The sequence below is a fragment of the Parasteatoda tepidariorum genome, chromosome 2 (genome assembly GCF_982258835.1).
Source record: "Parasteatoda tepidariorum strain Cologne lab strain chromosome 2, Ptep-v5.0, whole genome shotgun sequence".
NCBI classification, from domain to species: domain Eukaryota; kingdom Metazoa; phylum Arthropoda; class Arachnida; order Araneae; family Theridiidae; genus Parasteatoda; species Parasteatoda tepidariorum.
In genome coordinates, this window is record NC_141756.1 from 21,858,183 (window position 1) to 21,878,423 (window position 20,241).

The 20,241-nt window shown below is 31.0% G+C and overlaps 1 protein-coding gene across 11 annotated transcripts in view; it reads left to right on the top strand.

The window, feature by feature from the left end:
* RhoBTB (Rho-related BTB domain containing) overlaps nucleotides 1–20,241 on the top strand; it is a 93,834-nt gene that overhangs the window by 24,501 nt on the left and 49,092 nt on the right. The window contains exon 1 of one of the 11 annotated variants that reach the window (XM_071177241.2): nucleotides 16,529–16,772. The exons of 8 other annotated variants lie outside the window; for them this stretch is intronic. The gene's annotated coding sequence lies outside the window, so the exon portion shown is untranslated. Of the gene's footprint in view, nucleotides 1–16,528; nucleotides 16,773–20,241 lie in introns of those variants that run through there. 2 more of the 11 variants (XM_071177238.2, XM_043045207.3) reach the window with 2 other exon arrangements.

Here is a 20,241-nt window from a genome sequence, read left to right on the forward strand (position 1 = left end):
ATTTGCTTTTTTTTGTCGAAAGTTTTAAAACCCATTTTGCATAAATTTGTCAGGATTTCGTTTATATGGCTCTCAATTACATTCACTATTACCGTGTGTTTTTTTGGCATAAAACCCCTAAAGTTGAAAAAAAAAGAAACCTAAAAGAGAAAAAAAAGCATATCCAACTAACTGGGTTAAAGCGCGTGATTTAGGCGTCCAATTCTGAGAACTAAACTTCAAATTTCTCTTTTAATACATCACTGACTTTCCTTTCTATCAATCCTACTTGATTTGTATACTACTACAAAATATCCCCAGCTGTAGACGAAAAATGGTTAACAACGTAATCGCTGTCGGACAAATGCTTGATACAGCTACTCTCCACGACACTCAGTTTAAAAATCCTTGGGTTAGAACCCTATTTCCGTCGAGAACTTTTCATTTCTATACAGTACAAATACTGGTCAGAAAAAAAATTACCATAATACGGCGAGTTTTTTTTTCCGTTGTAAGATTCAAAATACTGTTGTCTTCTGAATCTGGTTCAAAATTGTACGAGTACAGGGTTTGACATTAAGAGCCGCACATCCAATATGATGACTGGATTTTCATCCGAGTTAAAATTATCATAATTTCTAGGAATCAAATTTCCCCCTTTTTCAACACCTCTTATGAGCTAATAGCGCAAAAGATATTTTTCATGGCAGATTCAGTTTTTCCTCCATTAGTAATTTAAAGTTAAGAGAAAAGAAAGTTCAGTTAAGCCCAGATTAAACTATGAAGTTTCAAGTGCTGAAAAAATGTTTTCAAACTACCAAAATGTTAACAAACTATGGCACAATTACGTCCCCTGATTCTGCTCTAATTTCTTTGCAGTTTGATAGTTTTTAAAAAAAAATTTCAGCATTTGAAACTTCATAGTTTAATCTGGGCTTACCTGAACTCCCTTTCTTCTAAACTGTAAATTTTAAATTACAAATGGAGGAAAACTAAATTTGCCATGAAAAATATCTCTGGAGGTATAGCGTCCTCTGAATCCGAGACCATCTGCAATTGACTTCCAAACATTAATTTTATTGATAATTATTTTTTACTTCTCTGTTCTGTCTTATATCGACATAAAATAAATTTTGATGTAACTCTGTTAGATATAAAAGCCACTGATATATTCCAATTAAATTATAACTATTTCTTGCATGCAAACGCATTATTATGTGAAAATATTTTTAAATCGGGGATTTGTGAATGAATCATCCCTTAATGACTCAACCCGGAATTTCCAGTGTCTAGCGAAAAAGGGAACAATGTCTATTTCCCCCTTTTTACTGCGTGCTTCATAAAAATTGCGCCATTTGAAACCACCTCCATTTGTGTGCGTTGTTTTTTAAACAAGGGCTTCTTCGATTTCAGTTGAATGCGTAGTTTCACTTGAAATTGTTTACGTCATTACTTTAGTACCAGAGATCACTTTCATCCTAGGAAATGAACTCATTACGAACGGGATTTGTTTTCAGAACCCTTGAATTCTAAATAGATTAGTTCAATTTCTTAAAATTTAATCGTACATTTAAGTATAAAGCATTTTTTTTAATTATTTTAACTATTTATTTCTTGTTGTGATAATGGTGAATTAAATTGTGAGAAAAGAAATAAGAAAAGGGATGAGATTATTTTGATGTAACATTAATTTTTTTCTTTTATTCAATAATTGAATTTTCTATTACTCACTATTTTTCTATTATTATATGTCAAATTAAATACAAAACAAAAATAATTAATATTAAGTATACTTTAATTTTAATGTAATGACAATCGTGACCTGATGAAAACGTTTAGAAATCAGTTAAATATTACCACTCTTAAAAATATTTTTAATTCATTTAACTCATTTCTATGGTAAATATATGGTTGCTATGTGAAATGTTCTTTTCTGGAAATATTTGAATCCTGGCTTATGTGAACTATAATTAACTAAATTCTTCTTTTTCAGTAGGAAAAGATTTCGTTATATTATATATTTTGTTAGAAGGGAAAGATTTCGTTCGTAACAATTTTCTTTTGAATTTTTACTTTCGTCAAGAAGAATTTCTACATAATAACCACATATTCTTTGAATTCCATATATTCTTTTCCCAAAATTTGTTGCCCATCAAACACTGCCTTTAATATATGCTATTTTATTTTATTCTTGCTTAGTTAAATTTTGTTACTGGGTTAAAAAAAAAGCTTCACAATTGAATATTTTTATTATTGCCCAGATTACTTTTCTTTTTATCATTAGTAAAGACAAAGGCCTTTAAATTGTTAAAGCCTGAGTGCATCTATAATGTCGCCTAAATAATTATATTTTGCGGCAAAATACGGACATAGACGAACATTAATTTTAAAAAACTTGAGGGAGTGTTTATAATTTTAGACTGAAGTGACGTGATTCTAACAACGTTACAGGATTTATTATTTTGTTAATTAATTGTTCCATCGCCTGATTGCTAGTGTCTGCAAAATGTCTTTCTATTAATTGATTTAAATAAATCATTAGCTTTAAAAATATGCAAATTGGAAATAACAGTCAAGTGCTCAAAAATCGGTGCCCTTTTTCAAGATTTCTTTCTAGTTGAGACTCTTGCCTTCTGAATCAATTTTTTTTCTTCTAATAAATATAGTTTGCTGTTAGCTAAGTGTGCTATTATGTGAGCGTTCGTGTCAATGTGTTTTAATTCTTCTTTCTTTTTCACCTTCTAAATGTTTTCTAGATGTTGTTTTTATCCCGTTCCATTCGCTAAATGCTTTTCAAGACAAATATGATTGATTTCCCAAAAGGACTTGTATCAGCTTAATGTCTTGTAATGTCTTTGCTTAATGTCAAATTAATAGTTAGCTAAATGCTCTTCTGAATAAGTTTATTGTTCATTAAATGTCTTATTGCACGACTACTAGTGTTATCTGAATATCACTCTGGGGTAAGTTTATTGTTTGAATGTCTTATTGGCTGAGTGTTCCTGTCAGCTAAAATCCTTTTGGATAAGTTTATGTACTTATTCTAATACCACTTGCCAATGCCAGCAATCACCAAGAGAACTTAAGGCTGAGGGGAAGCTTCTTGTTTTTCGGTGGCGCCATCTATGACCAGGAATACGACTTCACATGTCACTGCCTGTTTATAGGGCGGGCCCATTCATACATCCATTCATTCACAGATTGTAATTTTGATCTAATCCAGAGAACGATTGATCTCCAGTTTAGGACCACCAGATGTATGATTTGTTATGGGAACATGGAGGGCTTTGTGTACCGGTCACCATTTACTAAACAGGGGGTCTTCTTCCAGCGGGGTTCAAACTCACGATCTCTTGGGCATGGGCCCAACGTCCTATCAACTAGGCTATCCAGGTGGATAAGTTCATTGTTTATTAAATTTCTTATGGCTTGAGTGCTCTTGTTAGCTAATATACTTCTGGATAAGTTTAATGTTTACTAAATGTCTTATAACCTAAATGCTCATGTCAGTTAATATCATTCTAGATAAGTTAATTATTTACTAAATGTCTTATTGCCTGAGTGCTTGCATATGCTAAATGTTCTAAATTTTGATCTTGTTAGCTAAATATCCTTAAATATAAGTTCATTGTAAACTAAATGTCTTACCGTCTGCGTATTCGTGTGAGCTAAATGTTCATCTTCATAAATATCATATTTTAATATCTTTGCGGATAAGTTATTTTTTTTTAAATGTCTTAATGCATAAATATTTGGGTTTACTAAATGTCTTTTGTTGTACCCTAAATGTTTTTCTAATTTAATTTCTTTTTGGCTAAATGTTCTTTCAGTTATGGTGCGCTGAAAATCTTATCACCTACGTGCTGGTTTCAGTTACTATGTCGTTCATCTTCTTTTTCTTTCTGCATAAATTTCTTGTTTGCTATATGTCCTTCAGGATAATTTTATTGTTTTTTAAATGCCTTATTGCCTGAATGTTCGGTTCAGCTAAATGTCTTTTTAGATGAGACTCTTGACACCCAAATGTCTTTCTAGATCAGGCTCTTGTCAGCTAAAGTCTTTCTAAATTCATCTCTTGTCTGTTATATGTTTTTTTCTTGTGTAGTATTTCAACAGTTATATGTCTTTCGAGTCTATTCTTAGCTGTAAGTATATTCCCTGATAATTCATGTCGGATTTGGATGAATCTGTTGTCACGTTCGTGTCGTTACGTCTGTGCAATCAAATCATATTGCTTCAAAGTCTGCACGTTTTAGTTTATATTTTGTTTTCATCTTTGTTCCCTTACACGAAGTGTTTCTTAAGTATAAACACATCTAATGAATAAATAATAACAAACTTTCAGTTCCGAGAATTAATCTTAAACCTATCTTGTCAACTGAGGACAGTTATCTGCCCAAGCCGGAAATTGGACTGACATTGAAAAAACCTCTCAGCACCTAAGATGTGTAACTTTTTTCCCCCGCTGGTCATCTCCAATGAAAAGATCTTGCTTTCTTATATCTGTCTGTTTGTTCCGATGTTCTTTTTCGGAGAAGACCCGATAACTCTTGTCTTATCGTTCTGATATCCAGTTTTCCATTTAGGTTACTTTTTTTAAGATTTACGGATATTTACAATGATTTTTTTAATTCAGAAATCGGATATTTTGAGCACTTAAAGATTGATTGTCGATAAGATGTTTGCTTGCTACTGTTTTGCTTAGTTGAGGGTTTGGTGATTGGTAAGGTTCGAGGTTTAGATTATTTTTCATTGGCGCCCAATTTCTAGCGCTGAATGAAACGTGATTGTGTTTCTCTTTCGCCGATAGCAGCTTTTTTATTGAAACGTTTAGTGTTCTGATATCATTTCGGTAAAATTTAATTGAGAATTATTTATTTTCGGCTTTTTTACTTCTTATTCTTAAAAAAATACTAATACATAAGTTTTGACCTCTTGATTTAGTGACCGGAGTTTGATCAATGTGTTCTGTTATCTTGAATATCTTGGCCACTCAGTTCTTTTTTATTAACTTAATATTGAGCCGTGGTGACTCATGAGATAGAGCGCTCGCCTCTCACAAGGGAAACTAGGGAAGTGTGACTCGCCAATTTTGAAATAAACTAGTGGGATGTATGCCTTATAAGGAATAATTTTAGGGGGCAACATTCGTTTCGACCCATAGAAGGTCCTGTGAGAGATAAAAAATAATTCAATATATAGAAAAATCGGTATTTTATTACTTTAATTCAGACTATTAGTTATTGTAATTACCTCATACTCCAATTAATTTTGTGGTACTTTCACGTACTATATAATGCATATTTATTGTCGAAATTGATTTCGAAAATTTTATATATCTGTAGTTTTTCAGAAAAACCTGTTAGGTTAATTCAAAAAAAAATTGGCATCAAATTTTTTAAATTTTTTTTTTAAACATTTTCCAATATAAAAACAAGTGAACAGTAATAAATATAAATAAACTGTTCACTTGTTTTTATATTGGAAAATTTTTTGAAAAAAAACCCCACAGTACCACAAAATTAATTGGAGTATGAGATAATTACAATAACTAATAGTCTGAATTGAAGTAATAAAATACCGATTTTTCTATATATTGAATTATTTTTAATCTCTCACAGGACCTTCTATCGGCCGAAACGAATGTTGCCCCCTAAAATTATTCCTCATAAGGCATGCGTCCCACCAGTTTATTTCAAAATTGGCGAGTCACACTTCCCTAGTTTCCCTTGTCAGTGAGGTGATCAGGTTCGAATCTCAGCCATGACTGATCCATATGATTTTTCCACCCTGCTCAGACTGACCACAGTGCTGACGTAAAATATCCTCAGTAGTATATGGATCATGGGTTAGAATCCCCTTGCCGTTAGACTAACCGTGAGTGGTTTTCCTCTCTATGTAACTCGAACTCGGGTTCGATCCATCAAAAAATCCTAGATTAAGGCAAATTTCTCCCAATACTTGATCCAGGAGTTTCCTTGTCTTCTGGATTGAATTCCAAATTTCTAGGCTATGGAGTTGTACAGTGGTAGTTGTAAACTCAAAATTGGGTCGGTTGTTCAACGACGGTTATATAACATTCCTGGGATCTTTGGCTTTTTCAAGAAGTTTTTTATAAGCTGATCTCTAAAATGGTAACTTGTAGAGTCGTTAGGAAAAATTTTGCACGAATGTAGTTATCAAAGTGGGAAAAATTACCTGAAAATTAAAGCTGATCTCAAAGCTGCTAGCTTTTATAGGTTTTGGAAAAAAATTTGAAAAGTTTAAAAATTGAAGTAAGAAGGATTTCCTAAAAATTAATTTACTTCTAAAAACTTTTTTAAAAAAAATAATTGCCTGATTAATATATCTTATTCCGTATGTTTAACATAATAGGTAAAATAATTTTTTTGAAGCTTTAATAGCTAATATTTATTCATGAAAACACAAAATATAGCTACTACTAAGAAAAATATTTTTCAACAGCCATGCTATTTGGTGGGTATGTGAATTTAATTAGCAGTAATAAAGTAATTAATAAAGTGGTATATTTTTTTTTTAAATTATCATAGTTAACTTCCAAACAGTGTTAAATTTCAAAATAACTAATGTCCAGACAAGAGCGAATAACTGAATATTTTGAAACTGAATAACGTACTGTTATCGACTCAGTGAAAATTCTCTTAATTAAGTGATATATAATATATAGGGCTGATATTGAACAACAAGTCTTTTTATTATTATTAAAATCTCCCACTGTGTTGAGAAGATATTTCCTTTAAAAGGTTTCAAAAAGGATATTTAATGCGCAGCGCCATATCTGTTTTTATTGCACTTTAATATCTTTAATAACCAACAAAAGCTGAGGCAATATGCTTGCTCTGTACTAAAAATAGGCTTTAATGTCCCTCTAATATTAACTACGCCATGTTAGAACAATAAATCCAAACTACGGCTGGAGTCATTGTCAGGTTTGATGTTGCGTTATTGTTTGATCAAATAAATGGCAACCACTCACTTGTATTGCTATTTGCTTTCGTTTCAAAATTAAAAGCCTCACGTATCAGGTCTCAAAGTGCTATAAAATGAATCGTAATAAAAGTGAAATAAAACATCGGCGTGCGTGCTTTGAAAGTGATGTATACTGTTCGGATATTACTTTTTATTTGTTACCATATTGTATTGTATTAATTATAAAAGATATTTTGTCATTGGTTTGGTATATAAAATATTAGTCACGATTTCAATTTAGGCTTTTCTCAGATCATTCCGAATAAAAAGCTCGATGCCCTTGATATGCTGATGTTTGTTGCTTACTAGAAATCATTTAAACGTAATTTTTATTTCACACGTAGCCATAAATTTCTAAAACCCTTACATTTATAGTCAGGTTATATAAGCATGAGTTTTTACTTGATAGTATAAATACAAATCCGATCTAGTATTCATATTGAAAACATGAGCTACAATTTGAAGGGGGACTTATGGTTGCTTAATGATTATGCAAGGTGTCCCGTTAATGTTTTTTATTATTTAAAAAAAAATTTATAGCCGTCGTTGAACAGCCGACCCAATTTTTGGGTTTACGACTACTAATGTTCAACTCCGTAGCCTTGTAAGTTTGAATACCCTATTCAGAAGACAAGAAAACTCCTCGATCAATTATTGGGAGAAATTTGCCTTCGCAGAGGACTTTTTTGATGGAAAAAACCCGCATTTACTTTACATGGAGAGGAAGACCCCGAGAACCTCCCACGGTTAGCCTGACGGCAAGGGGACTCTAACCCATGATCCGTCTACCACTGAAGATATTTCACGTCAGCACTGTGGTTGATGCAAGCCGGATGCTAAATTCGTATCGACCAGCCATCGCCGGGATCGAGCCCGGTTCACCTCATTGGAAAGCATAAGCTCTATCCCCTGAGCCATCGCGGCTCTCCCATTAATGTTACGATAAATTTCTGGGAGAGGTAGGGCACATTATAGGGAATAAGAATTGCAAAGGAACCCTTGCCCGGAAACGTCAACGTACGCCGCTAGGTGATGTTGTACAGGAGAGCGCTAAAGAGAAGATGGCCTCATTCGGAGGTGTGTGGAGCGGAGTCTTAGGTACTTTCGTTTTAAAAAATATTCATTTATTAAGTTTTTGATTTTTTTTCCTCGATGAGAATGACCCAAATGGTAGGTTTCTGCTGAGTTTGCCGATATAATGATCATTTTTATGTGTTATGGAATAAATATCGAAAGTTTCCAAAAGTTTCCGTCATTTCCAAAAGTTTAAAACGAATTTACATTCTTTAACACATTATATTGTAAGTATCAAGAGGGCAAAGGTTCACGAGCATCCAGTCGATAATCATAAGGACACTAAATTCTTAAAAAATGTTGTTTTTAATTTGAAATTAAAAATTTTAACATCAAAATGACACTTAGCTCAAATAAAATGTTTTATGAAGATTAAAACCTGATCTTTAAATAAATTTAAGAATGAAGATTTGCCATTAAAACTTAACCATTGTTTAAATTTAGGAAAACTTTATAATCTTTTCTTTGTTTGCTAAAACCATACATTTTTATTATTACGTAATAATTTCTGCTTGAATGTGTGTATAAAAGGGATTTAAAAATATTTAGATTTTCATTTTATTTCGAGCTTTTTATTTTTTTTTGTTTTACTGATTTATCTATTAATTTTGCCCTCTGCAGTGGATTTCATTCTTTTCAGTGGTATCTAATCTGCAATTTGCCCCGAGCATCCTTACACCTCTGGTTAGCTCTGCAAGTGTTTATATTTTATTTTAAAACCGGCGGGGTTTTAAATATCATTAATGTTCAACTCCTGATTCATATTCACCGCTGACACTTGACTCAACACGAAACACCCATTCGATATCCCGGTTTGGAAATGATGACCACGAGTCGAAAAGTGATTTCTTCATTATTTTTTGACCGTTTGTTTCTTAACTGCGTGTTATTGGACCCGCTGTTAAACTTTCACTCCGGTGATGGATTTATAGCCTTATTAACTGTGTTTTCAATTTCCGTTACTATTTTTAAAACAATTTTTGTATGGAAAAAATGATTGCTTTGAGTGATTAAATTTGAGTCTTCTTTTTTCTTTTTTTTTTGCTTGGAGAAGGGAAAATTATGTTAAGATTCGTTTTTTTCAAACTGACTTGTATTGATAAGCAAAAGGATTCTAGGTTTTATTGAAGTGATACTTCTTATGCGACTTCCAACAAGGTTGCGTTAAACGTTTAACGCTACATTTTTATTGGCCGGGAAATCACGTGGTAGGATCCAGTTTTCCCTCATTCATTTCCATATTGTTTTGGTCCTCAAAAATAATAAAAGTCATAAAAGTATTGTTTTTCTATAAATATTATTTTAGTTTGATTTGATACACATATAATTTAATAGGGTAGTATTTTTTATTTTCAAACTTAGTGGATAACAATTGTAAAAAATGAGTGAAAACAATCCCGCGGACAATGCGACGGATTTAAGGTTATGTCAAGGTACGTCTCTTGTGAATATCAATTGATTGTTAGGTTTTCTCTTTTCTAATTGCCATTTATATTTCACCAAATGCAGCCATGAGGGATTATAAATTATTTATTGCAAAATCTTTTTTGCCACTATCCACTGCAGGTTCACTAGCTCTGGCAGACGTTACTGGTGAAGAAATTGATTATTGTGAGCGGCCTGTGATCCTTGCAGGAGATTTTAATGTGAATTTCTCGTTACCTGAAGCTGAAACATTATTAACCTTCCTTAAAGACAAATTTGGATTGGAAATGATAAATGGTAGGAATGATCCAACAACCAAAGGGGTAACTACCATTGATGCAGTTTTTGCAAGAAATATTGAAAAAATAGAACTCAAACATTTCGTATCTTACTTTAGTTATCATAATCACATTGTAAATGTTATAGATTTGGATATTTCTCCACTCAAAAATGATAATTAAAAGATGCGATCAATTGTGAATTGTAAGCATTGTTAATAAAGTTTGTGTTAAAGAAGCAATATGATTTCACTAAAAATCAATTTCTACCCCTTCCTATTTTCATTTCCACACTACGAAGTTTCACTTCTTCTTCTTCCGCGCGGATGGACTCCACGCACTTTTTTTTTTTTTTTTTTTTTACTTGGAGAAGAAAAAATTATGTTAAGATTCGTTTTTTCAAACTGACTTGTATTGATAAACAAAAGGATTCTAAGTTTTATTATGTATTGTTGAAAATAAAACGTAAAATTAATCTTTCAATTGAACTCACAAAGCCCCCACGCAAACATAGAAATATTACTGATGTTCAATGAGAAATACTTTAATTCCACACTATTATTTAATACTTTTATTTTACGCAATGATCAAGAGAATCGTGTTAACACCCTTCTCATTCTTCTTCGCATTTTTAATATTTCCCCCCTTATAACATATTATAGATAATTTACTATTAAAACTTAACAGTTCAGGTTAGTGTGAATCAACACATTCGTATTATCCAGAAGTTATAAACTCCTTTTAGTGTGCTGCTATCTGCCGATGATAGATTCATGGTCAGGAATATGATGAAGATGATAATATAATTTTTTTAAAGGCAAATGACATAATCTAAAAAATATTTCAGAAATTTTAAAATTGAAAAAAATTCATACATTTTAATAGCTGTAAAGGGAATATATCAGTTGTATATGCATCAAATTTCCTTAAGTAGCCAGGCCAGATATTAAAAAAAGATGCCAGCTAAAGAAGGGCAGTTTAACTTCATATAGTTTTAAGCAATTAATTTTTCCTAAATAATTCTATATTTTCCAAATGTTCAACGTCCCGCAGTGGACTGATCGTTAAGACACGGTTCCCAGCAGATCACCGAAGTCAAGCATCACTGGCTACGGTCAGAGTACGGGTGGGTGACCACTTGGATCAGTCTGCGTAGGGACCGAGGGTGTGCGGTATTGGTCCTCGTTAAACTGTGCTACCGTAAAGTGCTCGACTTCGCGCGCAGGTCGTTGGGCTATCGAAGCAAGGGGGGGGGCATCCCCTCCGCAGGGGATCAAAATTGTGATGGCATGTCTTCGGATCATCCTCCGGGATGATCCGAAGACCGTCCGGCGAAGACCGTCCGAAGACCGTCGGATGATCCGAAGACCGTAGAAGATCCGAAGACCTTTCCCAGACCGTCGCCAATAGCCCATTGTGCAGCTCTAGTGCGACGTAAATTAACAACAACAACAAATGTTCAACGGCTTATTTTATGATTATAAAATTCTAAATTTCTAGATTTGCTCGTTAGTTATTTGATGCAGAATATTGTACAGATTGAATGTTATTTCAGATCAAAATTTATATTGATTACATATTTATTTCAGACTAATTTAAAATATACTATTTTAAATTACTAATTTATTATTTAAATTATTATTAATTAAACATATATAATGTATATATGTTTTTTATTTTTACATTATGCCTAGTTCTATTTTACGAATAAGAAAAATTTAAAATGGCATTCGTTGCCTTCATATCTAAGTATTGCACATTATTTAGCCTGTTCATCTCTATAAATTCTTTTTTATTTATGGGGCAAAATCTTACTAATTAGCATGTATTAATCATTTAATAAATTATATTCTTCGTTTTTAAATTTTATTTTTATTTGAAGCAATGATTGCTTTTCTATTTTTTTTTCTTTAAAAAATTACGCAGAATCTTATTTCTTAAAATTACAATAAGCCAATTCATTTGAAAAAATAAAATATTTTCCTATGTGTTATTTGTGACCACACTCTGTATTATCCAAGAAATTTTTTTTTCCGAGAGAGAAATTATTTAGGTGCAGCAACAACTTCTAATAATTTGGGAAATAAAAAAGATACTAACTCGGGAAAAGTTATATTTTGAGTTTATTAATAAGCATTTATTTGATTCTAACTAATTATAATTATATCTGTTGATGAATTGACTCCATTAAACATAATAAATTCGCAATTAGTAAAAATTCGCATACTGCTCTCAATGGAGACATCTCCAGGTAAAAGTTATTGTTTGTCTACGGTAAGAACTCCCCCCGTCACAAACTCTGAGGCCGTCTGCTGCTATAGAAACAAGAAAAAAAATTCCCTTACTCGCCGACCCGAGCTAAAACCTGTCCTAAACACTGACTCCCCACCCTTACTTAGAATAGTTTTACCTCGTTACCATAGTCACCGCCACTGGTCCAGACGAATGGCTTGGGGAGTTTTTACTTTAGACAAACTATAGTTAACTCTGTGTCCAAGTGACACGCAGTTAGATGAATTGAAATTTTGGAATCTAAGCTGTTGCTCTCGTAAAATTAGTTTTGAACTGTGACTCGGGGTTAGTTTCCATCGTGAATTCGGGCGTAAGACTTGAATTTTAAATCAAACACAGAAGACAATGAAATTTCAAACTGGCTTTCGTGAAGGTCTTTTTTGATGGAAGTAAATCCGCATTGAAAGGAAAATCACGAAAACCTTAGTTGGCATTAATTGAATTCTAACCCATGATCCGACTATCATTGAAGATATTTTTACATTAGCACTGTGATCGGTCAGTGCTAGCAGGGAGTAGAATTCGAATCGATGAGCCATCGCTGGAATTTGAACCCAGATCACCGCATTGAGAGATGTGCATTCTGTCCCCTCAACTGTTATAAATGTTTTACTTTTGATATCCGTTTTACTGTGGCTACTTACTTTGTTTACTGTGGCTACTTACTTATACGCGAGCTTATCTGTTGAAAATAAACTGGCAATGATTTTAAAGAAATTTACAAAAATAATAAGTAAGTTTTTCTAACCTCTTGCCTTTCTTCTGGTTTTATAATCTCCGTCTGGAGTTTACGACAGCCTTTACTCTGACTTTTGCAATAAGATCTTTTTAACTTAATTATACCAAAATGTTAAAAGTTAAAACTAACATTTTACTTTATTTTTAAAAAAAAAATAAACATGGCTCTGATAGTCATATTTTATAGCGGTTAATAGCCTTACTAAAGTTATGAACTAGTAAATTTTTCTTCAACGTGCTCTAGATTTATAATATTGTCATAAAAAGTGACCATACAGTGTAATGAATGCATATATTTGCTAATGAAATATGTTTATAGCTTTCAAAACTTTTTTTTAGACCATCGAATGTGGGAGGATTAACTTTTTAACTCATGTTTAACGATTTTTCTTACATCATTGAGTGTACTGTACACAGTTACTCTTTTAGATTCGTCTGGGGAATTTTGCCAATCAATATGGCTGATAAAAGTTTCTTAAGTGTAGTCTGGTGGTTTTCTTTTTATACTTTTTTCTTTCACCCTTCATACAAAAATACCTCTTTTATATTGTAGATATAATGTATCGGCAGTCTTCAAGAGCAGTTCGAGCAAAGCACAGATCTTAAATTTAAGCGGGGACAACAATTAAGTTTAAATTTAATTCTTAGTAAAAACTAAGAATAGAAAGAACTCTTAGTAAAACTAGATTAACTTTATAATTATGTCTGGTGACAGGAATTAACATTAAATTATTGCAAAAATTTTTATAAATACATTAAAAAATTATTTTTTTTCCTTACCAAAGGGGCCAGTTTCAGACATTCATGATATTAACTGAGTTAATTGTAACACCAAACAAAATTATTTAAATAGTATCTAGATGTTTATATATAAAAATAAGAGTGTAAAGTTTAAATAATGACGGTTGCCTTATTATAATATCCGTAACAAATGCCAGCAATAAATGTAATACACAGTAAGCTATATTTGAAAGAATTTTTGAAAAATCAATTTAGTGTTTGGATGCATGTCCAAAAAATAGATTCGAGTAAGTTAACTTATTTATATCCATGCTTCAAATAATTTTTTTAGGTGTTTAAATATTTTTTTTACATTTTTACTAAATTTTTTTAGAATAAAATATTTTGTTATGCGTGATGTAATTGTCTTTATCATGTATCGATAGTTTTTCCCCTACATTTATTCTTAAAGATAATAAAATTTTTTAAATTTTAAATAGTTATTATAGTGTTAATTTTATTTAAGTGAAAACTATACATTGCTTAAGTAGTGAATATATACAATAGAATTCAGAATTAACATAATTGTTAACTCTGTTCCGCTGTTAACGTTATTGTTCCCATTTCTTGAGAAGTTGCTATGGATTATGTATAAGATATTTTTGGATCTTTTTGGGTACTGCATCTGGTCCGAAAATAATGTGACAGGTGTGAAAAAGCCTTGGACTGATGGATAGCCTGGATTCCTTTTGCCACAAATTAACTATATACTCAGTCATAACGCAACGGTTTTTTAAAATATTAAATTTTAGTTATGCTTGTTTTGCATAATTATTAAATGAAAAAAGCGTTATTTTGAAGTTCTGAAGTTTTTCTAAAAATTCTTAGTTTTTGTTCTTTTAAAAATATGTTTGATGTTTTTATATTAATGAAATGCACTGAACGCAGAAAATGTTTTAAATGTTGTACGTTGTACTAATTTTATAAATTCTTCTTCTTTTGCTCGAAAGTCTTATATTTTGTTCAAATATTGTAAATATACACTTAGGTAGTTTTATTTTCATTTTAACTCTTAACGTTTTAAGGAAAAAATAGGAAGAAAAAAACCTATTTAAAACGGAAGAAAATGCCTAAAATTAGATAGAAATAAATAAACAAAAAAAAAAACGCTTCCAAAAAACTGCGATTTTATTTGTGATTATCCAAAGGGAAACTTTTGTGAGAAGGATATTTCCGTAGAAAAAGTGAAAAATTGTGAAGAAAAATTAGTATTATCCCCTTTATAAAAAACTTATTATGTTGTTAGAATATCATAAAATTTGAGTTGTTTCGCAAGGTTGTGGTTGCAAATAGTAGGAAAGACTCCTGTGACTTCAAGCAAAACATGATAATCGATAAATTTAGAGAATCGGGAGGTGGTAGTAGCCGAAGATTACCTTACACATTCTTGTCGAATGATTGTACAATAAACTAAAACTTTTTTCTATTTCGCTGAATTTACAGTAAAACTGTATAATGTATTTTAATACATTTTGTAAATAAAACTGAAAAACTTAGTTTTTCTTCCTTAAATTTTGGGCTCCTGGAAGGGCTCTAATATGTTTATATTGAAAGCCTACCCCTTTATTGGACTATTGGTTGAAAAACAATTTTAAATATCATCTAAATTTACTTGGTTGGTTGGTGTCGTATCCTCTATTGAATCATACTTCATGGTGTGCTTGAATAGTTTTTGTTATTTCTATGGCATTAAATGAATACAAATCCTCTTCTGTGGGGTAGTTTAAGAGGTGAAGGCCTGCAGCGACTGCAGGGCAGTTAAAAACTCTAAATTTACTTATAATTATCATATAAATGTGATTTCCCTTTTACCTTTCCATAAATACCAGTAACGTAAATAACAAACCCCGCTACAAAGGGGGATATACTCGTGGTTTGGGGACTTCCGTTTTAGGAAGAAAAATAGTTACCGTATTTAAATTACAATTAAATAATTTTTTTATTTATTAGATATTTTTTTAAAATTCACTTTACAAGAGCCGTTCTGGCGCAGCTGGTAGAACGTTAGCCTTCTAATGAGGCGGTCCAGATTCGAATCCAGTTGTGGCTTGTAAAACGAATTCTGCTCTCAGATCGCACCTACCACAGTACTGACTGAAAATATCCTGAGTGGTAGACGGATCATTTGTTAAAATCCGCTAGCCGTCAGGTTAGCCGTGGGAGGTTTCTGTGGTTTTCCTCTTCATATAAGCGCAAATGAGGGTTACTTCCATCAGAGAGTTAGTTCGTCCAATGCTTAAGCAAGCAGTTTCTTTGCCTGCCTACTGCGTTGGGTTCAAAATTACAAGGCTGCGGACCTGAGCATTGATAGTCGTAAACTTAGAATTGGATTGACTGTTCAATGTTGATTATAAAATAAAATCCACCTTATAAATAATAATAAATCCTTTACTTTGCGTTGAATATAATTATTTTAAGATTGTAAGCTATTTCCTCGTGTCATTAAGTTAAAATTCATTTCAATGAGGTAAGTGTTTATAATGTTTCAATTCAGTATCTTTTCATCGCGATTACGATTTTCATTACCTTAAGTTAAAACAAAATTTATGGTTATAAGTACCCGAGTATCTCTTCGCCGTAGCATTTTTGTTTCTTGTTATGATTTTGAATTTTTTATACGTTAATTCTAAGATACGGCGCACTTATAAATCTGTGCACCTAACTCTATATGCGCCACTATACGAAAGAAAAAAAATCATAAAATGTTTTGCTTAATTAGTTTTGGGAACATCTGTTGGGGTCACGTATTAAAAAATGAAGGACGACGATTACACTTTCCATAATCCGTGATTGAATTCACGTAATCAAAGCCACGGAAACGTGAGGAATTGAAGGTTTTCTAATATTCCTTTTGGGAATGACCCCTATTCAAAACGCTGAATGAAAATTTTCCCGAGAGTCGATGATGTTGACAAACCAGAAACCTCTTTGGCGCATGCGCCGAACATCCCATCCTCTGTCATTCTCTCACTTTGGCGGGTTTTAGAAAAGATTCCAAACATCCTCAAAGACGGATGGTGGATGATGAGATAAAGTTTTATCTCTTTTTCTTCTCTCAGAGCTTTGTTCTTTTGTCGAGCTTCACTTAAAGCAACCAAGTGCCTTTCTCTCTTTATACAAAATTTTAAATTTTTTTACGAATTACTCCTGTTTAGTTAGAATAAATAAATAGCGTTGATATTTATTGAAATAGATAAGAAAATTATTGAATTGAGGGTGAGTATTCTTCTTCCTTTTGTTTTTAATACAATTTAATGCTATAGTTTTCACTGTAATTCGAAAATCTCATCAAATTTCTAAATGATAAGGGTTTATTTTAGTTAATAACTTTATGGTTTTCATTTGTTCGATTGTGTCTATTACTTTTTTAATAAATTTTTTTTATATTTTTCGTAATTAATGGTCGTCATCCAATTTATTTGTAAATATTTTTCATCGCATGTTATGTATTCTTATATATGTTATTTCTTTTATTTACTTTTCAATACCAAATTGTTATATCTTTTACTTGGATTTATTGATGCCAACGGCCAGCATTTAATATTCGGCAATAATATCCGTATATAGTTGATCATTTACTAACATTTCTCATTGATAATAACTTTAATATTATGTACATGAATGTTTGTAAATATATTACCAAGTGTATTAATTCATGTATTTACTTTTAAAACACAATATTATAAATATTATGATTTATTTTTGCTAAATTAAGTTATAATTTTTAATAAAATGCGTAAAAAATTCAGCACGAAACCTTTATATATATTAATCCACTTTTTAAAGATTTTGCGGCAATTTTAAGGAGATACTTTACCAAGTTTATCAAAAGAATATAGTTTAATGTAGAGGAATTAAAGAGTTTTTACATATATATATATATATATATATATATATATATATATATATATATATATATATATATATATATATATATATATATATATATATATATATATTGTCATACATTTAACTAAAATAGAATATAAGCAAACGGTCAGTTTTTTCTTATGCGAGTTGTTTACATAGCAACAGTGAGGGAAGTATTACTAGGCTATTCGGTCTATTTCATCATCAAGTAATGACTAAGATGACTAAAATTGATTCCACTAAAAATTGGTTCGGTGTTTCCAAATGAATCTAGTAGAATTATGGTTTACAAATGTATTGATTTGAGTTCAAAATGTCTTTTTTAGTAAAATGAAATTTTCTATTACAAATAAGTATTTTAACTAAACTATTCTCCAAAAATACTTAGATTGAAATTAATTTCAATTTGACTCCAGACATACCTTTCGAGTTGTAATAAACAATTACTTAATAAGTTATTAAATTTGTAAAAAATGACACTATTCCCATAGCTTGTTCACACTAGCACCGTGTAGTGGGGGTTAAGGTGGACAATAGATTTTTTGACTTTTTTTTAAAAAAATTATGGAAAAAATAAACAACTTTTTTATTGCAGACATAAACCAGAAGGCAAGTAAACGTCCAAATTATTGTTGAAAAATACTTCACGAATTAAAAATATGAATAAATATTTAAACAAAAAAAATGTCCACTCTACCGCCTCTCCCCTATCGATTTGCTAACAAAAAGTTGTGAGCTGAGGGTTAACTGATTTGGAACCAATTGGTATACATAAATAAATAATGTTTTCCAAATTTCAGTTTTTCCAAAATAATTTTTTTTTTTTAAATCTGATAAAAAAATTTTTATTATGAAGTTGTTCAGGTAAAAGAAAAAAAGTTCTGACAGCGGAGCACTATTCAGAGAATTAATGTACCATGTATAACAAACCAATATCATTTATCTGTTTTTAGAAGCTTTTAAAACTCATTTTTAAGGTCTGGTACATTCTAACAACCAAATTGTAGTTATAATGAAATGTTTATGAAAAATAAATAATCTAAAAAAAAAGTGGTTAATCGCAATATAAAATCTATGCTGTTTATCGAATCTGTAAATAGAGTGAACAGTAAGAAATAAAAATCTTAATTTTTTAATAGAAAACTTTTTTGTACTGTAAAGTGAATTTTATTACTAAAGTTTAAGTTTTAGTGGAAACAAAGCAAATGAGAAAATATAGCTTCAAAGATATAAATGGATTATTTCCATTAAAAAAAATGTTGCAATTTTGCTTCTGGTATAATTAAATTTTTCATAAACTTTATATACTTTTTTCAAATTTATTGATTCTATTATAGTGTTATTTGTACGTCATTATTCTTTAAAAAATATGCTGTTATAATTATCAAGTGTAATTAAATTTATAATTTCGTATGAATGTTAGTGGGAGAAATATTTATTTTATTGAATTGCTTTGAAATTAAAATCCTTTTCAAAAGGAATAAAATAGCTTTGAAAAATGTTTAAAATACATGAAAACTCTGAAAAGTGGATTTTTCTTAAATTTATAAACGTAGGTCATGTTGACCCCTTTCCTTCTAAATAAATTTTCTGTTATTTCGCTTGGAATTAAGTTGGAATGTTTGTGTCCCTTAGATCGGCTACCGCGGGTTGAATCGGTGAGGCTAGCGGGTCATAATTTGGCGATCCCTATTTATTGCTAATACAACTTAACAATTTTTTCCGGACAATTTTATGTCATTTCCAACTGTCTCATCAATAATTTAAAAAACTGAAATGTAGCTGTCGGACTGAAAGCATAAATCATCACTTACGAAAAGGTGTCTGGCGAGTCACTTTAAGTTGACTTGGCGTGTTTATTATGATCATTGGCTCTTCATCAACCTTGAAAAGTCTGCCTTCTTTTTTATTTCTTATCTGCGGAATAATACATTGTTGTGGATTTGGTTCGCATTTAATAGTTGAAGTGTTGACCTTGGAACTGGTCACTTCTCTGCGTTTCTTTTTTTAAAAAAAAGGCGTCACGTTAGCCATTTTGGCGGCGTGAAAAAACTCTTGCGTAACGTATTGTTACTTAAGTATGCTAGGTTATCGATCCCTTAATGAGGGTGAAAAGTTTTTTGGAATTATTCATAGAGATTTTTCAGAAATGTTTCTTATGTCCTTACTGACTTGTGTTACCAGCATCGTTTTGTCTTTAGATTTCCCTTAACTTTTTCTGCTTTTTACAGAAAATCTTGTGATAGGTAAATGATATCTAAATTATACATACAATGAAATCGACGACAAAACTTTACAGAGGAATTCAGGATACTTTAGGAACATGAATTTATACACCGTACGTTTTATGTTTTGTCGCCGCCACTGTCTGTATTTCTTGCTATAACACTGGAAAAATAAAATGAAGATTTATTAAAAGAGCAGAAGAAACATTATTAAAATAAAATATCTAAAAAAAATATTTTAGAATTTTTTTTTTTTTTTTAAAAAATCCAAAAGTTAGAAATTAAAATAATAAAAAGGTATTATCTTGTCATCAGCTCACACGGTTATATTCAAACAAAAAAAGAGTGTTTTCTAATATTGTATTAATATAGCCAAAGCAGAATATATCAATACAATAGTGTGAGGGAGCACCCAAAAAAAACTGAAACGAAAATGAAACATATTAAATAAAAATTAATACAATATTAAAAAGCACTCTTTTTTGCGGATATAATCGTGTGAGCTGATGATGAATTTATATCTTTTCATTATTTTGTTTTCCAACTTTTTAATTTAAAAAAAAAATTCTTAAATATTTTTTAAAATATAT